The following is a 16224-nucleotide window of genomic DNA, read 5'->3' as shown; positions in this document are numbered from 1 at the left end:
CATACCAACACATTGTATACGTCTTTTTAGTCATTGCTGCTCGCTGGGAGAGCGCTGCGCTTTAATCTGCAATGTTTTTTTTGTTTTTTTTCTGAAATGCTTTTCCTGTCTATCATGGGAAAAGATTTCCAGCAGCCATTAGCTACAGCCATTTTCACATCTCATTTTAACAAGCTATAAAAGCAAAACAACATGCCAATTACATGAAATAAATAAAATGAGTGGGTACAAGATGGCTAAGAAAACCTCTTGCACTGCATATATTTGTTAGAGAGTAGTGTATTAGGGTTTCACTAATGCATTTATAATCCTGCAGAAGAGTCTGGCACATCTGCATCTTCAGTACAACAGAATGGCAAAGATGATACAATCCTCAGAGAATTTCTATTTGAAATAATTTTAGCTCTGTTTTATGTATACCAAAGAAGCTGCCAGTCAATCTGATCTTCAAACACGCTGAACTCCACAGAGAGAACTCTGGTAAACTGCAGACTGTTCACCTAAATGCATTTATTTTAGCAACATGAAAACTAGTTGCTGTATTTGCCTAATAATACGTTGCACATTTGGAACTTTGTTAAATACCTTAATTGTGTAGCAGAGAATAAGGCAGTTAATTTACGTAAAAGGACACAGAGGTGAATTTTTTTGTCTACATCTCAGAACAAAATAAGTAATTCACTGAACATATGGCTTATTAAATTTAATAGTTCCTTTCCAAGATGATTCTGATTGCCATGTTTTGAAAGACAGAATTTAAAAAAAAAAAATTTCTTTGGATATTTGCCGTTAAGCAGATATGCCATCTGTCTCCCCAAATGAAAAGAAACTCAACACTTTGATTACTATTTTCCTAACCAAGATTTAGCGTAATATATTTCTAATACATTGATTAACTAGATCTGACATCACATCTTGGATGGACTTATTACATTTTTTCAAAGAACTACCCATCCACATGCACGTACGCACTACATGATACAGCACGCAAGAACCATAAGGAAGTACTATCACCTCTTGCATCACTGTCAAGCACTGGTGGTGACACCGTCTTATTTCAACAGCCATCTTGTATTTTCACTTAAGTTTTAAAGAGACAGATGTAGAAAGAGTAACACTCCAAACAGGACTTAGAATTTCTGTCACAAAATGCTCAAATTGAAAAGGAAAAACAAAAAAGAAAAAACAACGAAACCCTCTCACAAATTTCATTGTAAAAATATGTATCACAAATAAGATGCTGGACTGAACAGACCGCACATAAGCTCAATACATCGTGGGAACAAGTATAAATCTCACAGCATGCCAAATTCTTGTAATTTGCATATTTTACTTCAGCTCCTCAGAAGTCCACGTCATTTTTCCTATCTAGTTATTTTCTAGGGAAATCTGGTTCCCCTGGGGCCGTCAATCCAACACAGGCAGCAACTCACCTACGTCTGAGCCAGAACGATCTTATTTCATTCTCACTGATAACTGTATAGATTTTGCATCTACTTTTCAAGTCACTGAGCATCTCTGTCAAATCCAGTGCGAAGAGGCAGAGCAGACCAGGAGTAGGGATCAATGAACTGCTGGCCCCAATGAGACACAGGGGCCCATAAGACCAAGCACAGACTGCTGCCACAGAAACTCTATCCAGTTTGGTTCAGACTCAGAAAGTGAATATCGCTATTTAAATCACATGAAGAGCTCAAAGCTTCAGTTGGGACTCAGGGACATATTATGTTCAGCTCTGTACGAATGAGCAGAACAAAACTAAATCCTACAGTCCATGGGCATGACAGGAAACCACAAGTGAAAAAAAATCAAATATAAAAAACAGGCTTCATCATCCAAATCCTATGTATACTGCAGAGCTGATTTATTGCTACAATATTTTTCTTCTGTTAGTTTTATGGTATTAATCAAAGCCGCATTTGAGCCAGGATTAACTCCTAACTCACGCACCCCTCACACAGTGAAATCTCCATCTGCTGCTGCCCTTTTGCACCTGGTTACCACCACGCAGCATGACAGCACAAGATAAGGCTCCCTCTGCCATACACTACAGATAGAAACAGGCTATATAAAGCTTGTAATGAAGTAAAAAAAAAAAACTTGGCACCTTAATTTTTTAAATTTTGCATTTTAAGCTAATTCTATTTTTCTTTGATCCTAGGATAAAAGCAGAAGCAGCAGCCTGCTGCATCCCTAAAGCAGAAGCATACTAAGCAGGACACAGCCAACATTTGCCTGCCTTGAGCCTAGACATGGGCACTCTAAAAAACTGCACGATTTGCAGCAGTATACAAGCATTTTGTAACATCGTAACCCTGCTAGAAGCATAACCAGCAACAATACAGAAACATTTTGTAGCATTGCTAAATATAAGTATATAAATAATATATAAGCACAATGGGGCCAAAGGAGATGTGCAAGAAGTAAAATCTGCAAGATAAGAGTAGAGACTGTAGAACAAGCAGGAAAGATGACCAGAGAAACCTCATCTGAAAAATAAGATACACTATGTCGGGAGCAGATGAGATCATGCCTGTTCGGGGGGGGGAGGAGGATCAGAAGCATAAAATCACCACAGAAGAGTGAAGAAAAACAGGGAAGAAGTAGTTGCTCACTCTGGTTGCAGGTGTGCACACACCGAAGAAGCCCTCCAGCGGCCGCTGACCCGGCCTCCGGCAGCCAGGGCCACCCTTCGCAGGGCCCGTGGCAAGCCTCTGGAGGACTAAGGCTGGAAACGGGTCCTGGGCAACGATTAAGAGCTACATGTTCATTGGTAATGAACATCAAACTCATAAAGCCTTGTTTTGAAGTGTGAAACAGGCTGGCCTTTCAACCCCTCCCCTAACAAATAAATAAATGCATTTCAGTTGAAACTGAAAGTTAGTTCATAGTCGCAGGTGGGAAGTGACGGTCACCATAAAGCAAGGCCAGGCAACCTAGCTCTAACCAGTACAAACCACGGGGGAACCTGTTGTCTATTGCAAAATGAAGAAAAAAAGAGAAAGGTGCCTCAGCGCACAGATGAGCTTACCAAGCCGCAGCAGGAGCAGCTCAGGGGCCAAGCAACAGCGTCGCCCCACGAAAGCGCATCCTCCTCTGAACGGCGTGCAGCCGCAAAGCTGAGGGCTTGCTGGCACAAGAGGTTTGAATCAAACGTGCAATGCCAGCACCATTCAACATGGTACCTGCTACAGCTTCGTATGAGAGTGTGCCAGCAGACAGACATTAATCCTTGGATAATAAAATTACCATGAGATCATTGTTGCTTCCAAATACTGGATTTAGACTATGGCCCAGTACTCAGCTACACCTTTAACGCGTTCAGTGATCTTGCTACTGTCAAAAAAGGGCTGCTTTGTAAGGACTTTTTATTATCTCTTTAATAATAGCAGCTAAAATGAACTTACTGAATGGTATCAATCTTTATGAAAGAGCCTTATACAAAATTATGAGCATTCACTTACGGACCTTTAATTTTTGAATGATGTCACAAGGAAAAGTCTTTGTAAAAAAAGGATAGCTTGTTGCCTTTTCAGCCTGTCAAACTTCAGAAAGTGCTTAAACGCTGAATCAAGAGTTTTGAGACTAGCAGTGTACAGAACTAATTTCATCAAAAAGGTCCAGTTTTATAATCATTTCCCAGATCGATGAAATATTTTTACGCATGTCTGAGGGTGGCATGGACGATGCATTAGTAAACTCAGCACTGCTAGCACTATGTTTACTCTAGATCCCGTATCTACAATCATCTCACCTCTTTCGGGTTGCCATAAATTCACAATCTTTATACATGCAATCTAGAGCTTTTCTTCATTATTATTGATAAATTATTACCACAAAGTTACTCTCCGATTATTTTGCAAAGTCCTTCTTTAAAAAGCCATTAGCATTATTTAAGTAAAAATTAAATGAAATTGGAGAACCAAGGTTTTTGTTCCTAATTCCTACAAAATTCCTGTGAATGTTAACGTTTATGGAACTTCATTATGACATATTGTGGTTACTATGCACAGGGCTTACAGAGCTGTGAAATTTAAACATGATCTCTGAAAACACAGAAAATGTGTTGAAAAATTAGATATACTGCAACGTAGACTATAAATCTCATTACAGTATAACTTTTATTTTCTACTTTTTATAGGCTTTATCTATAAACCTCACACTTAAAGCTGCAAGCTGCTCCTGATGTTTGCATCCTGCTGCAGCCAGTCTGCTAAAACAGGCTTCACTCTAGTGTATTCCACGATGCAAAAATTATTAACTAAATGATAAATCCATTCACAGACGCATTTTAAGTGTGAAGGAATTATGTAAGTGCTCACATAAAAACATGCGAAGAAGAAATTACCATAACGTTGGGGATGGTTTGGTCCACTCTCTCTTTGGATACCTAAGTCTCACTGCTATGAAAGTCAGTTGAGCTTTTTATTAAGTAGAATAATGTGTTCCTAATGACTGAATCAACTCTGTTGGTTAAGACTGCCATCAGAAACATGCAACTTATGTACATACTGTTAAGTTTAGTAAGTTACTTTCAGTTTTAAGAATAACAGTGTAATTTTTTATTTATTTTTACATGTACAACATGGTTGTATAATTTTATTCACCCTGCTTGGTATACCTATTACACGAAGACTCGGCACTAAAGGGTAATGCCTGGCTTCTGAAAAAAGTCACTGCAGTATTACCTTCTGATCTCAGTTATTTACTCCTGATTATCCTTCTACTGTCTATGTAAATAAAATAAATACCTTACAAAACAAGGTATTTGTGATCTCATCTATATTTATGCTCATCACACTCACCCTGACGCACTGCAGAGTTCTAAAAAGCACATATTCTACAGTACTTGTCGATTAGTTTATAACAAACTCATGAAAGTACACTATGTCTTTAGGTCTATGTCTATACTAATTTCAAAGTCACTGCCTACTTCTCTTCTCTCCCCCTGCACAAGTTTGTACATCTTTATAATACCTTCCAAATAATTTATCACATAGTAAAGATTTTAAAAAATCATTATCCTTTTGATCTAAAAATCCTTATATTTCAACTTTAATATGTTCTTTTGAGTGGATCTTTCTGGAGAAGTTGCCACGTATGTTCTACTCCACCGAGACATCAACAGCAGAGCTCAAGTAAGACTTTAGGAGCTTCAAATCACATTTAAAATTGTTTGAAAAGTTTTGTTTGTAAAGAAAAAAATACACTTCTTTCACACTAAGAAATATAGAATACTACTGCAATACATATAGCACAAGACGACTAACAAAAAGGAAATACGTAAAAACAATACTGGAAGGAGTGTCAAAACTTATCAGTACAGAAATAATTTGAAGCATATCTAACACGTAGAGTTATTTCATGAACTAGACTCAAATAAGCTGAGATAAAAGTAGAGAAAAGAAATATACTGATTTCTTCAGATCATTTTCCTAAGACCATGCAAGGATTCATGGCAGATAGGAAAAACAAAACAAAACAAAACAAAATCTCACTTTGTGCTTTCATACTGCAATATTCTGCTTTATAAAGCTTCCTCTTAAGCCATCACATGTCAAATAGCACTAGGATATTATCTGGAACCACATTAAAGTCTTAAGCTCAAGGCACTAAGTTGTATTAAAAAAATGCAGGAAGGGAGAATGTGTATTCTTCTAGGCAAAGACTAGCAAATGGCCTAATATTTTCACCAAGACAGAAAATATTGGGAGAAAAATATGGAGAAAAATAATAGCGCAATATGAAAAACATAAAATAAATGGTTAATTTAAATCATTAGGGGATTGACCAAAACCACAGAAAACAAACAGCGACCTGGTCTATCTACTATGAATGCTACTGTGTGTAATTATTTTTGTTAATGATGCAGTCTGTGAAGACCTCACAATTTTATGGCAAAAATTTCCAAATTCTCCCTCCTTCAGCCCCCAAGTTAAAAAGCCATAGTACCAATTGCTCGCTGTTTCCTCAGGATCTTTAGTAAAGCAGCTGGACTGAGGCTAAGACAGAAAACACTGATTACTAATCTCTGCTTGCCGTGGTTACAGGTCAGTCTTGCAGCATTTATCACAGGTCTTGATTTTATCTTTTTTTCTCTTTCTCTCTTTTTTTTTTTTTTTTAAGAGCTGTACAAAAAATCATAATTGTAATCATACCATGCTGCCTTAATCTGTAACAATATCTGTGGAAGTAACACATAGTGAATCAACTTCTCCCCCTCTTCCCTCCCCCAATTTCTGAAAACATAGGAGGAGGTCTTCATTCAAATTAACAAAATAACAACGCTCATTTGGAAAGACTACATGGTATTCTGCGACCTAAGAGAGCCCATGTGGTGCTCCATTGGGTATACAAGGCACATACATTTGGTAAGTACAATAAGTTCACAAATGGGAAGTCCACTGGCAAGAGGACAATGAGGTCCTGACTGTGTAAGATAGACAGAGGACAGGCTTGGTAGTGTGTGAGCTTCAAAAATTCATTATTAACCTGAATAGGGCTACCCATCTTTATATGCTGTTAGGGAAGTAAAACTATAGACCAAAAAATAAAATTTCTCCAAGAATAGAAACTGGGTAGGAATCCTAATAAAAGTGGTCTTGAAGTATGTAGTAATTATCTAGAAAATAGTTACAAATGGCAATTACTCTAGACGATTAAGACTCAAGGAGACTTTGAGTAATTGCCCAGGGACATAGCGACAGCACCGGGCAGATAAGGGTCATTATTTTATTATTTATTACTGTAAATTTAGAGAACTCCACAAAGGAAGGAAATGAACTGAATTATTTACATACATTGTTAGCTTTAGACTAACTACGAAATGCACGAAAAAGAGAAAACTCCAAATATTTGTATCTCGTTCACAGACATACAATACAAATACAACTATTCAGTTCCTAGCAATCCTGTGGCATCTATTACCACATTAACCCTTTCAGGCCGACATCTTAAAAGGTTTGGGATGCTAAGTGAAAACAGTACTTTTACATAAATGAAATCCACCACAGCTTATTCTTTATACAGCTGTATCATGCTTTAGAAAAATAGCTGCATACACAGAGGGTTAGTAAAAACACTTCTGAGGGCAGATTACTAATCCCTTTGCACAGGTGTATCGTTTCACTGGCTGTCCAAGCTCTACACCTGACACCTGAGCACTACGCTGAGCTCCCTGCACACTCTTCTTTCCTTCGTGCTTCTTCTTACAGCTCATCTCCCAGTACGTGCTTTCACCCATTCCTCTTTTTACACTGCTGAAGGAAGTTGCAATCTCAGACTTGGTCTAATCCTTCCTGGCTCTACCTTCTTTCTATTCACTGCACAAAACAGTTCAGAAAATTTTTTTAATATAGCCTTTACTGAAGTTGTTTTACTTATTAAGCAAAAGAAGAGAGAGCTGCTAGAGAAACTTCACTCTGTTATGCAATCGCATCCATTTCCCTGTTTTCTCTCTTCCTAGTAACACTAATATAGCTTAAAGCTATAGTGTTCTGTGAGAGAGAGAAAAATAGCATACAAGTCCTTAAAAAAAATTCTTTCGAAAGAAACCAAATTTCTAAAAGGCAAAAATGAGAAACTTTACTATAATTCATCTCATTTCAAGTTTACTAAAAAAAAAAAAAAAAGCTATATGGAAAATTGATAAACCCATTTTTTTTATCTAGTACCACTCAAGTAAAAGATTATTTCCCTCAGGAATCATGATTACTCATTCTTACAGCTCAGCATCTGAGGAAACAGAAGCTATATTTTCACTCTTGAACGCTAAGCTGGTGTTGAGAAAAGTCCCTTAACCATTTGTCTGAGAAAACCCAACTGCTACCTTTCAATATTTCTGAATGACAGTCGTGGCTTTCAGCAAACAAATAATGCTCACATATTGCGTCTTGCCTACAGGCATGTTGTTATAATTGAATGATATTATGCCTTCTTGCAAGATGGTATCTCAGTTTCAATAGGGCAAACATGGCAAGCAAGTATCAGTTTCCACTGGCGTCTTGAACTTCCTGGCAAATATAGTTTCATCAGCTGAAAGTTCTTCCTCTCCTATCAGCAGTACATTACTAGACAGCCTTAAAATAACCTGAAGAGATATTTCTAACAACCTCAGAAACCAGGAAAGCCATCCTTTTCACTGAATTGTCGCTCAGGTTAAAACCTGAGAGATGTTCCTTTCACAGTGTTATGTGAAGGCCTTCCACATCAGAATGCTTCTTAATAATTTAAAAATAAAATACACTATGATCTCGTTTTTCTTCTCTCTTAACGTATGGGAAAAGAAGCTTAATTAGCTCTTAAGTTCAATTTGTTTGCATGAATGGTTGCACTGTCTATTCTGGAGCATACAGAAAATACTGAAGGAAGGAAGGTATAAAAATGAGTTGAGTCTATATACAGTCTGAAATACTCTGTGTGCATGAACGAATGAAGTTTCTTAGTCTAGGGTCCAGCTTGTGCAAACTTCTCTCTCCCCCTCTGCACATCTGCATAACCACCATGCAACCACAGACTTATACGGACAGATAGTACGCACCGCACAAAATCCTAAGGCTGTTAAGCAACTTTTAGGAAAGGGACCTTGAATTGGATGCCTTGAAGAGCCAGCACAGAGCGTACCAGACACTTCTTTTTGTAGTAGCTTTGTCTCTTCCTGTAACATCCTTCACACAGACCTCTTTTGACACCAGCATTGCTCTGCTCTGTGGTAGCAAGTAACTAGAAACTTGAGGTGATTTTCCCAGTTGGTTAAAGAAAAGGAAAAAAGAAAAAAACCCTAGTGATGTAGAGCTTGCATGCAACTATAGTACAAGTTTTGTTACTTATGTACATTCACTAAACTTAAACTCAAGTGGATAACCAGCAAATAGTCCCTTTTTAGGACTCAGTTCAAACCATTGTTCCACTTTCTAAAAGCCACAGCACCCGAAGAACTGAATCCGCACGCAAAACAAGCTCTGCTGCCAGTTGCATACGTTATTCTCCATAAGGCCACTTTCTCTAGCCATGACTCTTCATAAGTAAAGCCAGAAACAGTACATCTCCCAAAATTCAACTGTTTTTCAGTACAAGAACGTGGAAGACCACAGCAATGGCACCCTCTGGTGACAAACAGTAACACGTTATAATGAGAGAAAATACTCAGCCCAGAAAAATGTTCAAAATGTATGGCTTCATGTAACCTGTATTACATAGAATGCATTCCTATGGTAAGTCACCAAATGTAGGTGGGTATTTTTAAGAACAGTTAGAATTAGCCTTTCATAGCAGTCAGTTATTGAAAAGGCAAATTCTTCAAATACTTCCATTTCCCCATTAGCATCATCTCTTCCTTGGTCAGCTTCTGTTCTAGTCAGATGTGCCTTTAACCATCAGCTAGACAAAATGAAAAAATGTTCCTCTTCATCTTTAATCATGAGTAGTATTTAGCACTCACATACGGCTAAGATTTCAGCATAGTCTCTGTAGAGCTACCAACAGTTTTTGAGAAGCTGAAGAACACAGAGGTGCGTGTGAACTGAAGGCTCAACAGGCAAGTGTTTTGGAAGCAGACAAACAATGCTCATAACAAATCTTTAATTTGATTTGAGAGGCAGAACTTCAGTCTTTCTGAAGCATTGCCAGTCATCTCTGTAGCTTCTTAAAGCAATAACGTCAGAGGGGCAGCAATTTCAAATGCTACAGAAAGATTCAGCTGAACGAATACATAAAAGTACTTCCCTTATCAATAGCAAGAAAGGACACTATCTTCCAACCAAAGTAAGAGGTCTAACCTCACTGCCATAGAGTGTATAAAAACTTAAATTAAGCAGAAACTTGTCTTTAATCCACGTCAGATAGACTGAAATTAAAAGTAAAGAAAACAATGTTTTCCAAATTGCTTAGATAGTACCTAACACAATGAATCCAATTCTGCCAGGAGCTTCTAGAAAAAGTTAACAGCTGCAAAAAAACTTCATGGGTAAAGGCAGAAAAAACCTCAAGTTTCTGTATTGAATTTCCTCTCCTCTGATTCAGGGAACGGAACTCATGGCACATTTATATCATTTATTACGTGAGAGCTACATAAAAGAATATTTTATTTTTAATAAAGGAGAGTAACGTAATGAAATAGAATCTCTTGCAAAATTCAGTGATTACAGAATTATTTAATTTTCAAGAAGTTATATTTATTCTAATGTATAAACACTGAAGTTTTCACACGAAAAGAACCAAGGTATATTTTTCCTACACATTTTCTAACTAAAGAACATATATAGCTGAAAAGAACGTTTTATATATAAATATGACCTTAACAATCATATCAAATAGATGGTGTTAGACAAGTTGTCAGATTACTTGAAATGGACAGCAAATAGAGCATAATCAAATAATATACCAAATGAAATATTTAGAAACAGCATTAATACTTAAACAGCCATATGCATGTGCGGATATACATGTACGGCAAACAGGCACTCACTGTACACACACATCAGTTAGACATAGACCAAGCTGCATAAATGAATGGTTGACTAGAAAACGTAATACGTACCTTGACCTAATTATACACTAATCAGTGACATATGTAAGTGGTTGTAAATAGTAAGATTATTAATGGTGAAATATGCTACATGAACAAAGGTGCCAGTAACTGGCTTGAAAAAGTAAGAAGCCCGTGGTAACATTTCACAGCCTTCTGAAAGAGAAGACCTAAGTAAAATAAATTCAGTGCACACTTTCTTGTGATGTCTGCTTCAGTTTACAAGGCAAATGTAAAATACACGTATTATATTTCACTGTGATAGATTTTTTTTTAAACAACATAAACAGCCAAAACCTAAGCTGCTTATAATGTATTCATTATCAAACCAGATTAACTTTACCAGATTCCCATTTTTTGTATGGAAAAAGTATAAAAAGGCATTACTCTAATTCAGTCATACTTTGAACAAAGGCACTGTTGCTTGCTTACTTCGGTCGTGACCTACATCATCTAGGTGTGCTTTACTAAAACTAGTAACTGACGAAATGAATGATGTGCTGTATTTGAGCTATGTGAAACAGTTTCATTTCCCTCTAGTAGGTGAAAGGGCTTATAATTAAAATATTAACTGAAAGAACTGATGGTTATTTTGAGATGGGTTTTCCATAAAGCTCTCCAGGTTGCATCCTTCATACGATACTGTTGAGAAAGTCCCATGCAGAAACTCTTTCCTCACGTATTCCAGGAAAAAGGAGAAGCCAACAGCTACCCTCAACGGATTACAACCCCAGCAGCTGCAATATTTTCCGAGTGGCATAATTCACCAGCAGATATTTCTGTTTTTCCTCTGTTCCCTTACTCTAGATAGTGGATTTCATTTCCCATGTCTCAATACCTGGTTCCCTTGGTTCATGCAATACTGCAGGGCGCTCTCACCTAATCCAAAGAGATCACCCTTAAGAACAAAACTGCAAAACAACAAACAGCTTCATCTAGGTGCTGGCATGATACACGGACAGAAAACAAAACGTTCAAGGCCGGGCAGGTAGAAGATGGCATATATTGTGGCAGAGGTACTGAATTCAGTGACACTTTAGGGAAATGACAATTGATAAATTTACAGACCCTGAAACCCTGGCTCAAACAAATAGGTAAGATCACAAACACCCACGGTCTAAGTTCTCACCATACCCATGCATTACAGATAATAAATTTTTCACACTCCACCATTTCGTACATAATCAGGAGGGATGGAAACACACATATTTGTGGAATAATGAAACCTGAGATCCTGGTATACAACTCTGTGGTCAACACTGAACTGAATGGCAAATCTAATGGCTGTTAAGTTGCTAAATTCCAGCTAAAAGCAACTAAACTTCAGAAGGCATTGTTTTACCCTTTTAGGCCACCGAAACATAGGTATCACTATTGCTTCATTTGCATCTTTACTTTCTAGAGCATCACTGAACGCTGCTCTGGGTAGTATTTATTTAGCTGTTTTGATACACCTGCATGTTTAACACCATTTTCACTGCTTCGCCTCCCTGGCCTATACTAGAGGGTCACTGTGTTATATTAAAACTGTAGCAAACACTTAAGCTTTTATATACTGTCATTTCATACTCCTGTCTTGCACAAGGCTTTAAAGTTTACAAGTATCGCATGTCCATTTTTGTCCTTAATCCCATTATCTAGCATCCTGCTGCACTGAATGCATAAGCCACTTAACCTGGACAAAACTGTAGTTGATGAGTAGCAAGTCTTTAAGTCACTCCTGCCTCTCAATTCCCTCATTAGGAAACTACTTCCTTTCAGAAGTGCCCTCAGGTTTTGAGAGCACATCAAAATTGGATCCACTTAAGTAACTGAGCTTTGATACTATGCTTAATGACTTTTTAAATTTGTCATTTACAAAGTACTTCACAAGCTTTCCTAAAGAAGAGATGAAGTATGCCCATGCACAAGCTAGCCTTCCTAGCACTCTTTCTCAAGAAGCTTAGGTGATGTGTGACATACACGATTCCATTTTCGGAGCGTGTGACATTTCATTTAACTCTCAGAATTTCCCTTGGACCATCTGGACACTTTTCGCAGCTATGGACAGATCACACAATTGTAGGAGCTCTCCCTCTCTTCTCTTTCATATCTGTTTCCTGCTGCTTCCAAGCAACCTGGATTGATCTGTGGGGCAAACTGGCACAATGTCCCCAGATCGTACTAACAGTCGAAATTAGCACTGTATTATAAAATACACTCTCTCTATAGCTTCCCTGCTTCTCCCTGCACACAAAATAAAGGATATACTCTCTCAAAATGATAAGGGTATAGTAGCTTTTCTCTAGCTCAACTAGACAGTTCACAGATCTGCTCCAACTGTACGCTCGCGCTTTAAACTACCCCTTTTAACAACAAAAGTACTTTCCATACACCAAAGTGAGTATTTCTTAGAGGAAATATCCCTATTCCCTCCATATTTCTCAGAGGGTGTTAGGAAGCACCCTTAGTTTCTCACTTCTGTATTGGTTTCATGGCCCTCAGAAATTTTTATGACGAACCCTGTTACTGGCTAACCCAAACAGAATTCTGTCACCAGTTAGAATAAAATTTGCTACTTTCAAACTGGTATTATCTTTCACAGACATCAGCATGTACAGGACAAAAATCAAAATCCGCTTAGGAAGAGCTTCACCACAGCCTTTTCTGCAAATTATGAAGTGTGAAATAAAAAGCTGAATAAAAATTCAGGTAATAAAATATTGTGAGCAGCATGACAAAATTAAAACAGTAAAAATAAGAAAATAAACTCCTCAGCTGTCATCTGGTAGTCTGGTCTCTCTTTGTACGTTCCTCTGATGCAGTAACATTTTATCTTGTTTTCCACTACGTGTCTAAGTCTGTGATTCAACACCAACCTGGGAAAACCCCAGACTATGTTGTAGCATAAAATTGAAGCAATAATGAAATATGAGGTCAGCTTGATTTTTTCTTTCTTCTTCTCCTTTTTTCTTTTCTTTTTTTTTTTTTTAAAGATTTACATTACATATTGTAATAGCATTTTCAAACTTACTATATGAAACAGCCACTGAAAGCTTCATAGTAGGAAAAATATCTTGAAGAGCAAAAAATAGTTCTTCTATTTTTTGTAAGACTCTCAGAAGTAGAAAACACAAATATACATATAAACTTCATAATCTTATAAAAAGAATACCTGCTCTCAGGATAAAAGCGGAGGGGTGCCACTACTGAAACATCATCAGCACCTAAGCTTTACACTATATCAAACAGGAAAGAGTACATGACAACTGATGGCAAATGCTACCTTTAGAAACTAGTTTCCATTATGTTTTGGAATAACTGATTACAGCATTTAATACATGGCAGTGAAGAAGCCCATCCACCTTCAGCAACCCTCTGGTATATCCCATATATTCCATATATGTGGATCCCCAGAAATGTTTCTCCCTGCAAAGCCAGCACACGACACAAAGGCTGAGCTGTATTTTTAATGTTTGTTTTTCACTCTTGGATGTACCACTTGAAGAGATTCATATACTTAAAATCTCACAACTGGACAGAACATGTTCACTAACAATGCAGTGACAGATTTTCTCTTATATATTCACATCGCTACGTCTCAAGAGGAGGTCAGAGACAGACAGCAGTACAAGCCGCAAAATATGGTATGAATTTAGAGCCTAATCCCATGTAAATTATCTGACCTGTAGATATTAAAGTGTTGCCTTTCACACTGGATCTTCAATACGCTGTTCTGTTAGGAAGAAATTTAGTATGTAAAGTAAAAGAGTGAATTTAAATGAAGTTTACATTATTCCAATTTATCTAGAAGCATTTCAAACCTGCTAAGGTTCACACAATTCTAATTTAAGACAGATCATACTAAATCTAAAAGTGAAGAAAATGAACATAAGCTTTATAAATGGATGTGAATGAGCACAAATACTGAAAATCATATTGTTAGAGTGATTTATAGCAATTAAGCCTCGTTGGGGTTAGAGACGTGCTAAAAGTGACAAAACTGACAAAATAAATTTATTACTACAAGAAAACTGAGAGCTTTATTTCAAACTGCAATGATATAACTTGTGATTAGCATCTCAATATTAAAAAAAAAATAAGCACCTGTTGGAGTTGAAATACTATTTCGTAACACAGTAGTTGAAATGTGTTTGAAGGAGGGAAAAGTGTCCACAGGGCTTTAAATAAATTCAGTGAAATCTACACATCATGAGTTCCCTCTAATATTGCCAGGCATAAATGGATAAAATCCCATATTAAGAAATGTCTTGATTTATTGCTAGTATCTCCTGCAAATCTGAAACTGTACCAGAGTGTGAATTTCTCTGGAAGTATAGATTCTTGTTACTTCCTCTTCAAGAGGAATACCTAGCAGGTTATTGATTTGCTTCAGAAGGACACAGTGTTTATGATGTAGGAAACCACTGCTGGGCACAAGCGTGAGAAATTAATGACGACTTTGTAAGTGCCCACACTGTGATGCTGAACCAGTGGGGCAACTGTCAACCTATATGATAATATATCCCAAAACTTGATAAAAATCAGTGATGTGAAAAACCATTGATTTTTAAGCCAATCAAGATTTGTCAGAGAGGAAGAATAAAAAGTTTACTGAAGTTAACACCTCTGTGCATGTAATAGTTGCTTCATTCTTGTGTGACTGCTTTTCAACCAAACATACAGAAACCTTTATCATAAAACCCTCGCAAAGTAAAAATGAATTCAACATACTTGTTTCTTGCATGCTGCTTTATCATGTCCTTCTTTCTTTTATTAACATCACAGTTCGAAACATTACCTCTTCAAAAAGCATTCACTGCACTTCCATTTACTTAATAATTCACATATTAGGAGGAGGACAACGAAATGCAAACAAAATCACTCTTTTATCAGTGTCCACAACGCAATGGAGGTAGGTCCTGAGATTAAATTTTCTCTCAAACAAAAGGTACAGCACAGTGCATTCACTGAAATCGAGACACAGTGCCAATCATGTTAAGAGAAGTTCATTCAAGCCACCAAAATGAATCTCAGTTGTTCCATAATGTCAGAATTTCATTAGTCAGTTTTTTATTTGAAATAATGCCTTATCAAAACTCTATCAAAGTCAATGAAAGTTGTCATATTTTCTGTGGTAATATTTAAAAAAAAAATACCATTCACTGGTTCTTTTTTCTCTTTTCAAAATATTTGCTACCTCATAATTTGCTACCTCATAGCCACCAATCCTACTGAACGCACATTCCCTCTTTGGCTTTCCTGAAGAAATATATCCTCCTATGCCTATGGAGGGGAGATATTACCTGAAGCTCCAATTTAAAACGCAAAAAAGGATGCTGTTGGAAATAAAATCAATTGCAAATTTCTGACCCTTTTTCTATCAATATATAAACTATAATTTAGTTTTCCATTGTTTGCCTTAACCACCAAGAGCTTGCTTTCCAAGTGCCTGGCGCACTGGCTTTGCTGAAACTGAGACAAACTGCTAGTGAGCGTGAGGAGGAGCCTAAAATAAACTTGAAAAAAAAGTCTCTTCTGAGAGGCACCTGAAGGTCTTGAGAACGCTAACCTACAACAAATCTAGCTTTGTCACAAGAGTAGCAGGGAGTTGGTTACGCTGGCCGGTATCATCTGCCTGAACGTAATCCACTGAGGATGTAACATCAGTGACGTTCCTCTTCACCTTTTCAAAACAGTAAATTATTGGAAAACTTCAC

At 37.2% G+C, this 16224-nt stretch overlaps 1 protein-coding gene across 2 annotated transcripts in view; it reads right to left on the bottom strand.

Moving 5' to 3' along the window:
- The window catches only part of TENM2 (teneurin transmembrane protein 2), a 692618-nt gene that overhangs the window by 475519 nt on the left and 200875 nt on the right, over positions 1-16224 (bottom strand). The gene's annotated exons all lie outside the window — the stretch shown is intronic.

The sequence above is a fragment of the Struthio camelus genome, chromosome 13 (assembly GCF_040807025.1).
Source record: "Struthio camelus isolate bStrCam1 chromosome 13, bStrCam1.hap1, whole genome shotgun sequence".
In the NCBI taxonomy this organism is placed as follows: domain Eukaryota; kingdom Metazoa; phylum Chordata; class Aves; order Struthioniformes; family Struthionidae; genus Struthio; species Struthio camelus.
The sequence above is the reverse complement of the archived record's forward strand: the minus strand, read 5'-3'. Positions and strand labels throughout refer to the sequence as shown.